The sequence below is a fragment of the Anomalospiza imberbis genome, chromosome 4, assembly GCF_031753505.1.
Source record: "Anomalospiza imberbis isolate Cuckoo-Finch-1a 21T00152 chromosome 4, ASM3175350v1, whole genome shotgun sequence".
Taxonomy (NCBI): Eukaryota; Metazoa; Chordata; class Aves; order Passeriformes; family Viduidae; genus Anomalospiza; species Anomalospiza imberbis.
In genome coordinates, this window is record NC_089684.1 from 63,525,319 (window position 1) to 63,539,136 (window position 13,818).

The following is a 13,818-nucleotide window of genomic DNA, read 5'->3' on the forward strand; positions in this document are numbered from 1 at the left end:
GCCTAAGTTATGCACCTGAGTTAGGCGAAAAGCTTCCAAACAAGCCCATTTTTATTATTCGAACAAAGCAGGAACTTAACATGAGCATTCTTAATAATGTCTCTCTCCCTCCTTCTCCCTCATTCTTGTATACCTAAGTACGCCTCAATAAATTAGCTTACTACACAAATTATATCAAACAAGTGGAAGGAAAGAAAATAGAAAAATAATTATCAAATGAATAAAAGTCAAAAGAGTATTACCTCTACTTCAAATTATAAGAAAATGAATGACAGGGAAAATGACTCTCAATATGTGGATGACATCCCACAGCTGTGATATAACAATTGTGTTATGCCCTGAGTTGTTTGTTTGGGATGTTAAGACTTAACGGTCTCCTTTCTCCTCAGGATTTTTGAAACTACAGAATCTATATTTAGATTATTTTTTCTTATATCCACAGTTACTTTTTCTTATGTCCACAGTATTTTTTCTTATATCCAAAGTTATAACTTACCTTTGCATTCCTTAATTTATTATAACATCTCTTGTTCTAAAATGGGACACCAAACTTGGCCAGACTGTACATTTGTGAATTTCAGGGACTTGGAGGTCAAACAAGTAGTAATCAAAATGGAACTGGAGAAACAAATTGATATTTTTTCCATGACAGTTGGCATAACTAAAACAAAAATTTAAATGGCTCATATTTATTAGTGTCTAAAAATGATATCTCTAAGTAAAGAGATGCAGTATTTTGACAATCACACTTTCATGATTGAATTTGACATATTCAAGTGTAGCAAGTGGAATAAAACAGTCAGTCTTCTAATATTACCTGATTTTGTTTTCACAAACACTTACACACTGGAAATGTTTTTTTTATTCTTACAAATAATGTAAGAAATTTTGCTTATTCTTCCAACTGTGCAGGGTCTGGCTGTCTATGGTGTCAGAATATTGCTGTAGAATGAAGTTCATAATTATTTTCATCTTTAAATAGATTTTTCTATTTAAATATTCACTTTTTTCTTGTTAGAATAGTTACATTATTACATTACCAATGGAAACAATAGAAAATGTTGCTTTGCAACTTTGCCTGCCCATCTTGAACTTCATTTAGCACCTTTCCATATCCCCTATTTAATATAATAAATAGTTAAGATAAAAATCAATAAAATATTAATGGTTAATAAATATCTAAAACTATAAAATGCAATTTTATTTTATTAGTAAAGTATAATAAAAGTTAACTTTTCCTATTCCTGAAAAGAACTCTTGTTGATTCATAGAGTACTATAGAAATAAGCACCTCTTTTCAAATGTGGTCAGCAATGATTCAAACACATATTTCATGTGGATTCTGCTTTGCTTCACTAATTTCTGAATTTAGTTAAATCAACTTTCTGTTTTCTGTATAACATCATTGCTTCTTGTAAGTTTTGCAGAAAGCGGACAATTTCTGTATCAGAATATTCTCTTGACTCCAGAAATGACATCTTTCAGCCTTTTAGAGAAAAACAGTTTGATACCAGAAAGGTTTTACTTCATGTTTGGGATTTTTTTTTAGCCATAAATGTTACAACAAAATGTATTGCTGTGAATCTACATTTCTATCAAAACCAGGAATTTAAAACAGAAAAGTATTTAAAATTTGAATATAATGGTCATAGCATCTTCTTTCTGCTAATGTATATTGATTCCAAAAGGAATAAAAAATTCTCAACATTTTTCTTTGTGAATTGTAGAATTCTAAACAGTACATGTTATTCCTTTAAAATATACATACTGCAGTAAAACTTTTTATCCTCAGTTTCCCTGTGTTTTCAGAATAGAAGTGATGAATAATGCATTATTCTTCATGTGGCAATGTTAGTAGGCCTCAGAAAATATGTAACCATTTTATTACTATTCATTTATGCATACAGTTAATCATAAACTACAAAGGATTGTTCGTTTCAGACCCTTAAGAAAAATTTATGAGGTCAATTTTTAACGAATTATTCCTCTGGGCTGTAATTAGTATTTTGTAGCATATGCAACCTGATGTTATCGTAGGAGGCAATTTGAACATCTGTGTATATTATTTGAAAGGTTTAATCCCAAAGAACCTTCTTGCTTTGTGATGTTAGGATGCACATTAGACAAAAAATGGATAAAGCAGAAGGACTCATTGCTATTGCATTGGAGCGCTGAGAAATCTACAACAGCTTTGTTTTTGCTTTGCTTTTTAACATATTAGAGCATATAGGACCATAGGAAAAGGCTTTACAGGAAAGCTTCATTTACTCCCAAAGTAAATTTATCTATTTCATGTTTTTCACAGCTATGGAAGGTTGTAATACAGATTTTTTAAATAGCTAAATATACCTATGCAAAAATACTTATCCACACCTAACATTCAAGATTAAATATATTGTACATTGAAGTTGTAGACCACTGGAAACAGATCTATTTTCATCTCAGTAAATTCTTAGGAATTAAAGAAGATTAAAAATAGGGCTGGTACATTTCAGAATTTTTTTATTCAAAAAGAGTAGGCAAAAATGTTAATAATTTTTCATTTACTGATAAATATTAATTTTAAGCTTACAAAAAACCCATAATCTATTCTGACAATGTTATTAGGGAAGTCCAGCAGTATGAAAATTGTACTGAACTAGAGTCAGTCTTTGATAATATCTCACCTGTTTAAGTACAGATCCTCACAATACACAATATTAGTGGAAAATGAGTCCCTCTTCAAGTCATCTCTTCTGTCACTCCGCAGCAGGAAATTTTATATGGCAAAACAGGACTCAAATATTTGATCCTTGGAGATAATATTCTGGGGTTCAATAATTATGTCCCTGCAGAAAAGCATTGTAGTCACAGTTCCTAGTCCTGTGATATCCTGGGTATCCTCCCACTTTTCACGAGCTTAAATGCTCACCATATTTTTGTTTAAATTTCTTTAAATTATATCATTAATTATATAAAGTAAGCAATTATTGGATTTGTTTAATTTGTGTTACTAACAGTTGTTGGGTTTTTCCCCCCACAGGGAAAATGTTAAGAGTTGCAGGATGCCTTCTTTCAGTACACAAATGGCAAAATACTAACCAGATTTCATTTATAAGTATTTCAGTAGAATTCATCTCCAAAAGTCCTGGAATCATTTTAGCTCTGTAGTGCGTTGACCCTGACTGGATACCTGACATCTACCAAGGCACCTCTACCACTATCAGGAGGGAGAAAATATAATGAAGGTTTCATAAGTTGAGATAAGGACCCGGAGACAATGCTCACCAAATACCATAATAGGCAAAACAGGCTTGAATTGAGGATATTAACTGAATTTATAACTGGCAAAATCAGAGCAGGAAAATGTGAAGTAAAATAAGACCTTAAAAACACATTTCCCTCACCCCTTCCTTTTTCACAGCTGCACCTCCTCCCCCAGCAGCACAGGGAGAGAGGGAATGGAGGTTATGGTCTGATCAACAGAAGACATTTCTGCTGTTGCTCAGGGACAGGGTCCTTCTCCTGCTCCAACATGGGGCCTCTCCCATGCAAGACAGTTCTCCATGAACTTCTCCAATGTGATTCCATCCCATGGGCAACAGTTCTCCACAAACTGCTCCAACATGGGTCACTCTTCCACAGGTTGCAGTCATTCAAGGACAGGCTGTTCCAGCATGGGTCTCCCAAGGGGTCACAGGTCTGTTGTATTGTGTTTTTATATCTTTGTAACAGCTCTGTAATGGTTTGCCCCTTCAGCCCCCATTTTCTCCCAATGGTTCGACCCTGAGCTCTCCCACCCCTCCTCCAATGCCACCCCTCCCTGGTGCCTTGCCCATCACGCAGCTCCTAATCCCACCCTCCCAAATTTTTCCACCTTGGGCATCGAGTGAGTGGACGAAGGCCAGGGGTCCCTCCCTTAACCTTCCTCCATTGGCTTGTGTTTCTGTCTGTCCTTCTGCCTTCCACTCCCCCGAACTCCCCCATTGGGCGGTGGGCATCCTTCCCCCCTTGTCTCTGCCCCAGTACTTAAGGTGATTATGAAAGCCACGTGGCCACTTTCGGCTGCCGGGACATGGAATTTAGAGCTCCCCGGAGCTTACAATAAACCTGAGACTTTTCCCGGCCGTGAGTCAACTCCCTCATTACCTTCTCGGACACCGCCTCTCCTCCATACAAGGCAGACAGCTAAGCGCTCTGTCTTAGCCGCTCCCCGAATCTGCCACGAGAGACAGGGGAGTGTCCTGCACTGCTGACCGTGCCTCTGCCGGGCAGGCGAAACCAGGGGGCTTCCGAGTGAGCACAGTGGCACAGGTCCTACCAGCAAACCTGATCTGGCATGGGCTCCTTTCTCCATGGGTCTGCAGGTCCCTGCCAGGAACCTGCTCCAGACAGGCCTCCCATGGAGTCACAGCCTCATTTCAGGAATCCACCTGCTTCAGTGTGAGTCTCCTCCAAGCGCTTCAGGTGGATCTCTGCATCCCCATGTTCCCTCACTTGCTGCAGGGGCACAGCTGCCTCACCTCACAGCTGCAGGGGAATCTCAGCTCCAGTGCCTGGAGCACCTCCTGCCCCTCCTTCTCCACTGACCTGGGTGTCTGCAGAGTTGCTCCTCTTACATATTGTCACTCTGCTGTCCCTGGCAGCAATTTGTCATGATCTTCTAGAACAAGTGGGTTGTCATGATGGTTCATTTACTGATCCCAAAAGTGCTAAAAGGCAAACAGCAGGGGACCATCAGTTTAATCACAACAAATCACGTTTATTAAGGGCCAACAGCAAATAGGATAGAGGGATCAGAAAAGGAGATAAAAGACAGAAAGAGAGAGAAAGAGGGGGATAAGAAGCGTTGATGACCTGCTGTCCACTTGCTTGGTGGGAATACCCCTGTCACCCAAAGACTACCCCTACGCAGGTAAGCCTAACCCTGTGGACACTTGGGATGAGTGGACATGGATTTTGCCACATGCACCACAAGAGCCCCAGGAATTGGACCTACTTGTCTCCTCGAAAGCTACATTCTGTGTGAGGTTCTTCTATCAACCCATACAGCAAGATTGGGCAGACATAACCAAATCCCACCCAGATGGCTCACATGAAGTTACTAGAAAGGATGTATCTCTCCACAACTGGAGATACAATGCAGCAAATTGGTGCAACTACACCAGCAACACCGTATCCAAGTCCTCCTCAGTTCCCAGTGTGCTCCCCGGGGGGGTCTTCCTTATCTGTGGTGACAGGGTGCGGGCAGGGATCCCATCCAAGATCAAGGGAGGTCCCTGCAGCCTTGGCCAGCTTACTACGCTGACCCCCATCAAGACTCAAATTATGAATTGGAAGAAAGGGAACCAATTGGTCCATCAAAAACAATCCTACTCTGAATTCGCCACAAATTACGATTCCCAAATTTATAACTGGAACAAAGACAAGAGGGTCACTGAATCAATCTTTCTACTTTGGTATGCGGCAGCAAAGGCCCTCAGTGAGCTTTCTCACCTGGGGTGTTGGCTGAGTAAGCAGGCCAATGCCACGTCTGCCGCACTTTCCGATCTGCTGGCAGACGAGGAAACCACCAGGCATGCAACACTTCCGAACCAGGCAGCCATAGACTTTTTATTGCTCACCCATGGCCATGGCTGTGAGGACTTTGCCGGCATGTACTACTTCAACCTATCATCCAGGAGTGTGTTGATCCAGACAAATATTCAGCAAATCAGAGACCAAGTCAAGACCCCCCTAACGGAGAGCGTGGCTGCAGACCCTACCAACCAACTGATGGCAAAATGGGGCATCCCAGGATGGGCTGCATCTACCAATAAAGAACTGCTGTGGGTTCTCATCATCATCTTCATTGTGATAATGGCACTGAAATGCTTCCAGAGAGCCATTGATAAAACTTTGGGGGACATTTATTTAATTAATAAAAAGGGGGGAAATGTGGGAGTTGGTGTTGAGGGTAGTAGGCCTGGGATGCCTTGGGAGGATACTTTTGTTTAACTTAGAGTAACTGTCGATTTCCCGAGGCTCCCTGCTCCCGCATGTTAATAGCTACCTGCCAGTCACCCAGGACTCACTCCAACAGCCCAAAAAGTTCTATTCTCCCTGTTCCCCCATTGGCTCCTATGTGACAGTCACTCCCCTCCTGTTACACCATTTGTTAAAGATATGTCACCCCACCTCAACTCCTTTTACACTTATCCCCATTGGTTTATTGTACCCTGTCCCCTTCTACCTTCCCCCAGTTTATATACTTTGTATCCACCCCTTGCCGGGGGGGGTTCTCAGCTCCAGCCTTGGCTTCTGCTGTCAGCCTGCACTCCATCCCTGGATCCTTCCTCCTGTGGTTTGTCTCCCTCCTGCTTCACCTGCCTCCGTTTATCCTAACCTTGTGGACCCTCGACTCAACCCTCAAATAAAACCCAGTTGGAACTCTACATGGAGAGCGCTCCCATTTGTTCCTGGTGTGGAAGATTGCTTCATCTGGGCACCGTTGACTGGTCAGCTGAAGGATCGGTTCGTGGGACTTGGGACGGTAACGTTGCCAGCCCAGCAGGTCACCCTACGGGACATGGTCCCGGGCAGCCCACACACCACTGAAAAAAGTCTGGATCCAAGAAAGAGCAAAAAGCTTTGGGAAAATTGTAGAATTCAAAAATCTTCTTTTTCTAGAAGCCATCTTTCAATATCCTCACTCTTCACACATGCTTACAAAACTGTCAGCAGGTGATAAAATTCTTGGTTGCTGCTGGGAGCTTTTATAATCAACTATTTAATGTGCCTAACATATGTTGAAAAACTGTTTATTCAAGCACCTCTTTTCCTTTCCTCCTCAGCCTTTTTTACTCCTCCCTACCACAAATTAAGAAAACACATTGCTTTCAAAATTCCCACATATCCGAGACAAGCATTATTGACTGTGTTGTGATGAGTGTATGTATATAAGCACAAGCCTCTCCATACATGTGTAGAAGGAGACATTTTTGTGTTGGTCAAATATAAATATCTTAAAAGATTGATCAAATATTTAACGCTTGAAAGACCAGCTGCACATATGAGCACTTTGTTGAAATGTGCTGATTACGAAGTGGTGTGTGATGAAAGCAATCAGAAAGGTGCTGCTTACATGCTGACTCATATTTCCTAGGCTAGGTTGCAAAAAAGAGTTTCATGGTCTAAGTCATTATAAAGAGCCTATATTTATGTCCTTCAATAAAAGCTGCTTATCCCTGTGGAAAAGAGCTGTGCATTTCAATTACATATGACAAGGAAGGTTTAGTTTTGTGTGTTTTCTCTCTTCTTCATGGAGTAAAGAATTCACTTTGGGGTGAACTGATTATCTATAAGAACATATAAATGAAGGGCAAAACTCCAGTTTTATAAATAGAGAATTTGGGACAAAGATTTTCTGGAGTATTCATTACTATCTGCAGTTACTCTTTACACAGAGATTTTGCATAGCCAGTCCCAAAACCTATTCACATGTTGAGCAGAAATGACAAAATTATAGGATGAAATTTCAGGTATTTTTTATTTAGTTGTAGGATATCAGGACAAGCATATCCTCCCTGTGAAGCTAGAAATGAGTTCTACTTATTTTATTTGCTCCTTATCAAGTATATGATTTCATTTGATTCAGTCTGGGTTTTTTACCCAGTGGAATCCCAGTGGAGCACTGCTGTTAACTGACATGATTGCCCATAATATCTCTATTATACCTGTTATATCTTATCATGTCAAAGACTTCTAGCAGAGTCTTTAATTTGTGAATCATTGACAAAATAGTCCTTAACAGCACCTTGAAGTGTTGAGCTGTTACAGAAGAAGTAGTCTTTATCCTTAAACGACAAGACAGAATAATAAAGGTCAAAATCTTTTATAGAGGAATAAAAGTTGCTCTTCTTTTTGTCATTAGATGAAAGACTCCAAATGAAAAATTAAAACTAAAACAGGAATGAGACTTAATAACAAGGAATTACCAGGACAATTTAGAAAAGAAAACAAGACAGAGGTAATAATTATTTTAGAAAGCCGGTTGAAAAGCTATTAAAATGTATTACCTTCAGCAATGTCCAATAACTGTAGAATTAATTTAACTGCTTTGTAAATATAATCAAAGGACATGCCTAGGAGAATGAAAGGTTAGAATGAGAGGAAATCAAGTGCTTCCCAAACCGCCAAAATACACTAACCACTAGTCGGAATAGCTCATTGTTAACTCTTGCCTGACATTAGGAATAAGTATGGTGAATGGCCACAAAATGTGTTATTCAGTAACTATTTTACCTATTAAATTTGGTTGATTTAAAAATTTATCATTAGATTTTGTTCTGTTTTATTTTTATTTTGTATTAGTTTATGGGTTTTGTTGATTTTTAAAAATTTTTAAATCACAGAAAAGTCACTTTCTACTTGTTTTGACTATGTTTTATTGAGCTCAATCCTTCATTTCCAAGTAAAAAAAGAAAAAGCAAACCTCTAATAAACCAGCAAGATAGGAGCTGAAAGTACTTTCTAGAAAGGCAGAACAGAATGTAAATAATAAGCTTAAAACAATGAAAGTAAATTACCTATTTTAAGGTAAAGAAAGTATCCAATATGTTTTATGCAAAAGCCTAGAAAAACCATCTATAATTATTGTTAAAGCTTTTAGATACATTGGTATTTTGTCCTTAAATACTTTCCTTCAAATATGAGAGCTAACACAAAGAAATAGAAATTAGTAATTTGACTGAATATGAGTCCCTTCAATTTTATAGTTGCCACGGAAGACTCCAAAACCTCTCTGGAAACATGTGCTAGTGCTCAGTAACTCTCATGCTAAAAGAGTGTCTCCTGATATTCAAATGGAACCACCTGTGTTTCAGTTTGAGTCCATTGCTTCTTGCCTTGTCACTGGGAACCACTGAAAAGAGTCTAGATCCATCCTTTTTTATTTCCTCCTGTCAGGGACTTGGATCCATTGATGTGATCTACTCTGAGCCTTCTCGTGTCCAGACTAAATGGTCCTAGCTCTCACAGCCTCTCCTCATTTGGCAGGTGCTTCAGGCCCTTCATCATCTTAGCGGCCTTTTGCTGGACTCCAGTGTGGCCATGTATCTCTTGTTCTGGGGAGTTCAGAACTGAGCACAGCCCTCCAGGTGGTTACTAGTGCTGTGTAGAGGGGAAGGAGTATCTCGCTTGACCTGCTGCAACACTCTTAATGCAGCTCAATGCACCATTTGATACCTTTGCAGCAAGGGCACACTGCTAGCCTGTGTTCAGCCTTGTGTTCACTAGAATCTCCCTATCCTTTCCTAAAAAGCTGCTTTCCATCTGATCCATCCCCAGCATATATTGGTGCATAGTGTTTTTCCTCCATAACAGCAGGACTTAGCTTCCCGTGCACAATAACTTCATGAGGTTCCTGCCAGCCCATTTCTCCAACCTGCCTCTGGAGGGTAGCATGACCTTCTAGTGTATCAGCTACTAATCACAACTTTTTGTCTTCAGGAAACTTGATCACGGTACACTCTGCTTCATTATCCAGACCATTAAAAAAGGCCTTTTCAATGGGATTGGACCCATTGTTTAACTTTGAGGTATGCTGATAGTTACTGGTCTCCAACTAGACTTTATATCACTGATCCTTACCCCACCATCCAGCCAGTTTTTAATACACCTCACTTGTTCGCTCACCCAAGCCATCTTTTATCAATTTCTCCATGAAAATATTATGAAATGCAGTCCTGAAAACTTTACTGAAATCAAGGTAAACAATATTCTTTGCTTTCCCTCATCTACCAAGCCAAATTTATTCATTGTATGTTACCAGGTTGATCAAGCACAACTCTTTATGGATCCATGCTGACTACTATCATCTTTTTCTCTTTCACTGACATGGAAATGTTTTCCAGGATTAGCTAATACATCACTTTTACAGAGACTGAGGTGAGGCTGATTGATCTGTATTTCCCGTAGGTCATTCTTCTTGCACTTCTTGAAGATATAAAAGATAAGGCTTTTGCATTTCTCCAGGTTGTGGTTAACCTTGGCTGGCCACCAGTTGTCTACTAAGCCAGTCCAACATTCCTCCTTCTCAGCTGGACAGGAAAAGAAAGTATAATGAAAGACTCCTGGATCAAGATAAGGATAGGGAGAAATCACTCATCAATTGTTGTAAAGGGCAAAACAGGCTCAACTTGGGGGATAATAATTTTATTTATTGCCATTTGAAAGTCAGACTAGGATAATGAGAAGGAAAGACAAATCTTAAAACATCTTGACCTCCTGGGTTCAGCTGTACTTCTGGCTTCTCTACCTCTTTTCCCTAAATGGGACAGGGGGATCAGGAATGGGTACCGTGGTCAGTTCATCTTTGTCTCTGCTGCTCCTTCCTCTTCACACTCTACAGTTGCTGTCTGGCATTGGATCTTTTGGACTCAGAGGAAGCTTCTGGCACAGAAGCCACCTCTGTAGCTCCCCCAGCCTCGACTAAAAAAGCCTTGGACACAAACCCAATATACCCAGTTCTCAGGCATGTCTCACACTTGAATGATCTTTCAAAGATGGCCAAGAGCAGTCTCAGAATACATCAGCCAACTCCCTGTCAAGCACAGTTAATCCTACTACTACCTCCTGCGTTTTGCTGAAGGCTGACTGGATTGATGCCTTCTAACATAAGACTTTTCAGTTCAAGTGCTTGTGTTCCATACTGTTTTTCTCCTTCTGACTTAATGGGTAATATGAAGAATTCACCTTTTTAAGAGATTGATCTTTATTTTAGTCCCTCCATTTCAGATGTATTGCTGTATCAGCAACAGAAAGTTGTCTAGGGAAATATGTAGAAATAAAAGGCAAATGGAACCTGGGAGAGGGGGAAAAGGAGACTGAAAACAAATTAGTACAAAAGTGATAGATATTGACTTGATAATGTAAGTCCCTTGCTGAAACCTGTCTAAACGCCTGTGACTGTGAGGGTTTTCTTAACTTTAGACAACATGGTAGCCATTAGTATAATTGTTGAAGTAGAAATTACTTGAATTTTGAGGCACGTTCCTAGAATTTTGAATTAGGTTTTCCGTCAGGTTGGTCAGGAGAGAGAATGAAATCTGCTCAGAATGATCTTTGGGCATCCAAATCCATAAAAATGAAAAAAAAAAACCAAAACAAAACAAAAACAAACACTAAACCAAAACCAAAACAAAACAAAAACATAACAAACAAACAAGAAACCCCACCCAAACACCACAAAATAACACACAAAAAAAGCCACAAAAGTCCCCAAAGCACTGAAACCTAACCAACCAATGAACCAACCAACCAACCAAAAAATACCATGAGAAAACTCACAAAATTCTTTTCTATACTCTGATGAACACTTTAGCCTGTTTCCTGAACAAGTAAATATTATTTATGCTGAAATACTGAACAGAAGAAGGCAGCCAAACTGCAAATCAGCTATAATTCTACTCTACATGAAAAATACCTGTAACATTTAGGTAGCTGAAACTAACAGGTGCTTTAAATCAGTTTTTTTCTGTATTTCTATCAAAAAGTTTTATACAAATATCTATTTTGTCTCAGTTTGAAAAATGTCAGGATTCTGGAGGTGCAACTCTGCCCTTATGATCTCTCTCCACACACTTCATAAATGCATGACTGGAGTGGTATAGGCAAGATTTCAATCAACACTAAGAATGATAAAAACTAAGAATGATACAGTGCATATGGCCCAATATATGGCTAACATTTTATAGCCAATGACACTGTATACAAACTTACTAAACCATTAAAGATTAAAAAAATAAACTTTTTTTTTTAATTTAAAATTTCTTTTAATTGAAAATTAGCACTTTCCTTATCAGCAACAAATCTTCAGCAATTTAAAAATGCAGAAATGCTCTACATGTTTTCTATGACAAAGAAACTATTGCAAATTAAAAATCCAATTCTACAGTATTACTTAAAATACTAAATGTGTTAGCAGCATCAATTCTTTATTAGCACATTGATAAATATTGATTTTGCGCCAGATATTTGAGAGGGACTTTTTTATGTGTCAGATTCTTTGTCCAAAAGGATTATTTGCACATTTCTGAGGTCTAAAGGTCATGTTCCAATTGAATTCATGATTTTGCTCTTTTTCTTGAAAAGGAAAGGATTTTACTATTTATCATTAAAGAACAATATTTTTTATCTAATTATTTGGTATGTTTATGGAGATATGTATTCTCATTATTTTCACTCATAAGAAAGTAAATTAATTGACAGCATTTTCCTGTCTTGAACAAATCTGAATATCTAACATTCAAGAAAACCAACTGATAAGTAATGTCACTACACTCATGGTGAACATGGTCAGTGTGTACTATACTTCTTTTTTAGGGGGTTGGTTTGGTTTTTGTTGTGGAGTTTCCTTTTTGTTTTGTTTTTGCTTGTTTGTTTTCATTTTTAAAATATCATGCATCACTATCTGTTCTTCTATATCCAAGCCATTATTTTCATTAAAAATTTAAAGCTACAATATTGCACTGGGTCACACAATATGAAGAGCACATAGCACAAGATATTGCATTTCTCCAACTGGTACCAAGCTCAATAAAATATAGTTTGTGACAGTGAAGCCCTAGAAAAGTGTTCACATTTCTTTGACTATATGGCACAATTAAGGTGTTAGTATATTAATATTTCATTTAACTTTTTTTTTCATTGTTCAGTGCTTAAAATCTATGACACATTTTATGTGAAAATTAGTTGGATTCTCCCTCCATACAGTGGTTGACATGTTACAGGGTTCTTTAAGAAGAAAAAGGCATTTAAAGACCCTATTCATATCCAATGTAGGGTTATTTTACTGCATTAATTGGTTTATTTTCAATTATCAATTACATTAAATTAATTTTTTTGTCGTTCTTACACATTTTTTTATAGCTGATAAGTAATTTTTTGTGGGTCTTTAGGGGTCTGATATTCAAAATACTATTATAAAGTAGGATTTCAGCAAAAACATTTTTCCTAGATACTTCTTTACTGTTGATTCACTCAGAACTTGGCTTGAAGCATCCTATTTAGATGTGATTCCATATTAATCACTATCTTAAATTTAAGTCTGTCAGCTTGCTATTAATCTAGTTTATGTGTTTTTTTAAATCACTAAACAGAGCGTATTTTAATGAATCTGTCAAGGATTATCACAGGTGCATCTTTAGTATATCTATACTTACTACTGCCAACCTAGTCTGTAGATGCAATGTAAGCTTTAATCAAATTATTTTTGTTCCAGTCTCCAAATAATGAGATAAGTAATTGTAATGATTTATACTTTTTCCCCCCAAACTTTTGTCATTTCTTTCATGTACTTAAACTGGAAATAAACAAAGATGGTTCCTCTTCTACCATATGGGATCGGGATGTATATTTGACAGCAACCAAATAGCAGCAGTATGAAATTATTCAGATTGCTATTAGAACTACATACTTACGGGTATTTTGTTTATTCTTAATAAAAACTTCTATGTTACTTTTTCTGAAAACACATTTATGAACAAATATGACTTAATGGAGCAATAGGTGAATCGAAATCACAACCTTTTTTGTTCATATGAGGAAGACCACTTAAAATAGCTAAATTCACCAAAAATTTATTCCTACAAAGCAGTAGGATAGCACAGAGTCACTGTTGTTCCAGGTTTTCTAAAAGACTCTCAAGGTAATGGTGCACAATCCTTGTTATAACAGATGATCTTTAGCTGTAGCTTCTCACTTTGTGGAGCTGGTACCGAAGTGGAGGGTTTGCCCTGAGCATGTTCTTACAAGACTTCAATGACCTACCTGTCAGCCATCCACCATGCATTTAATGGG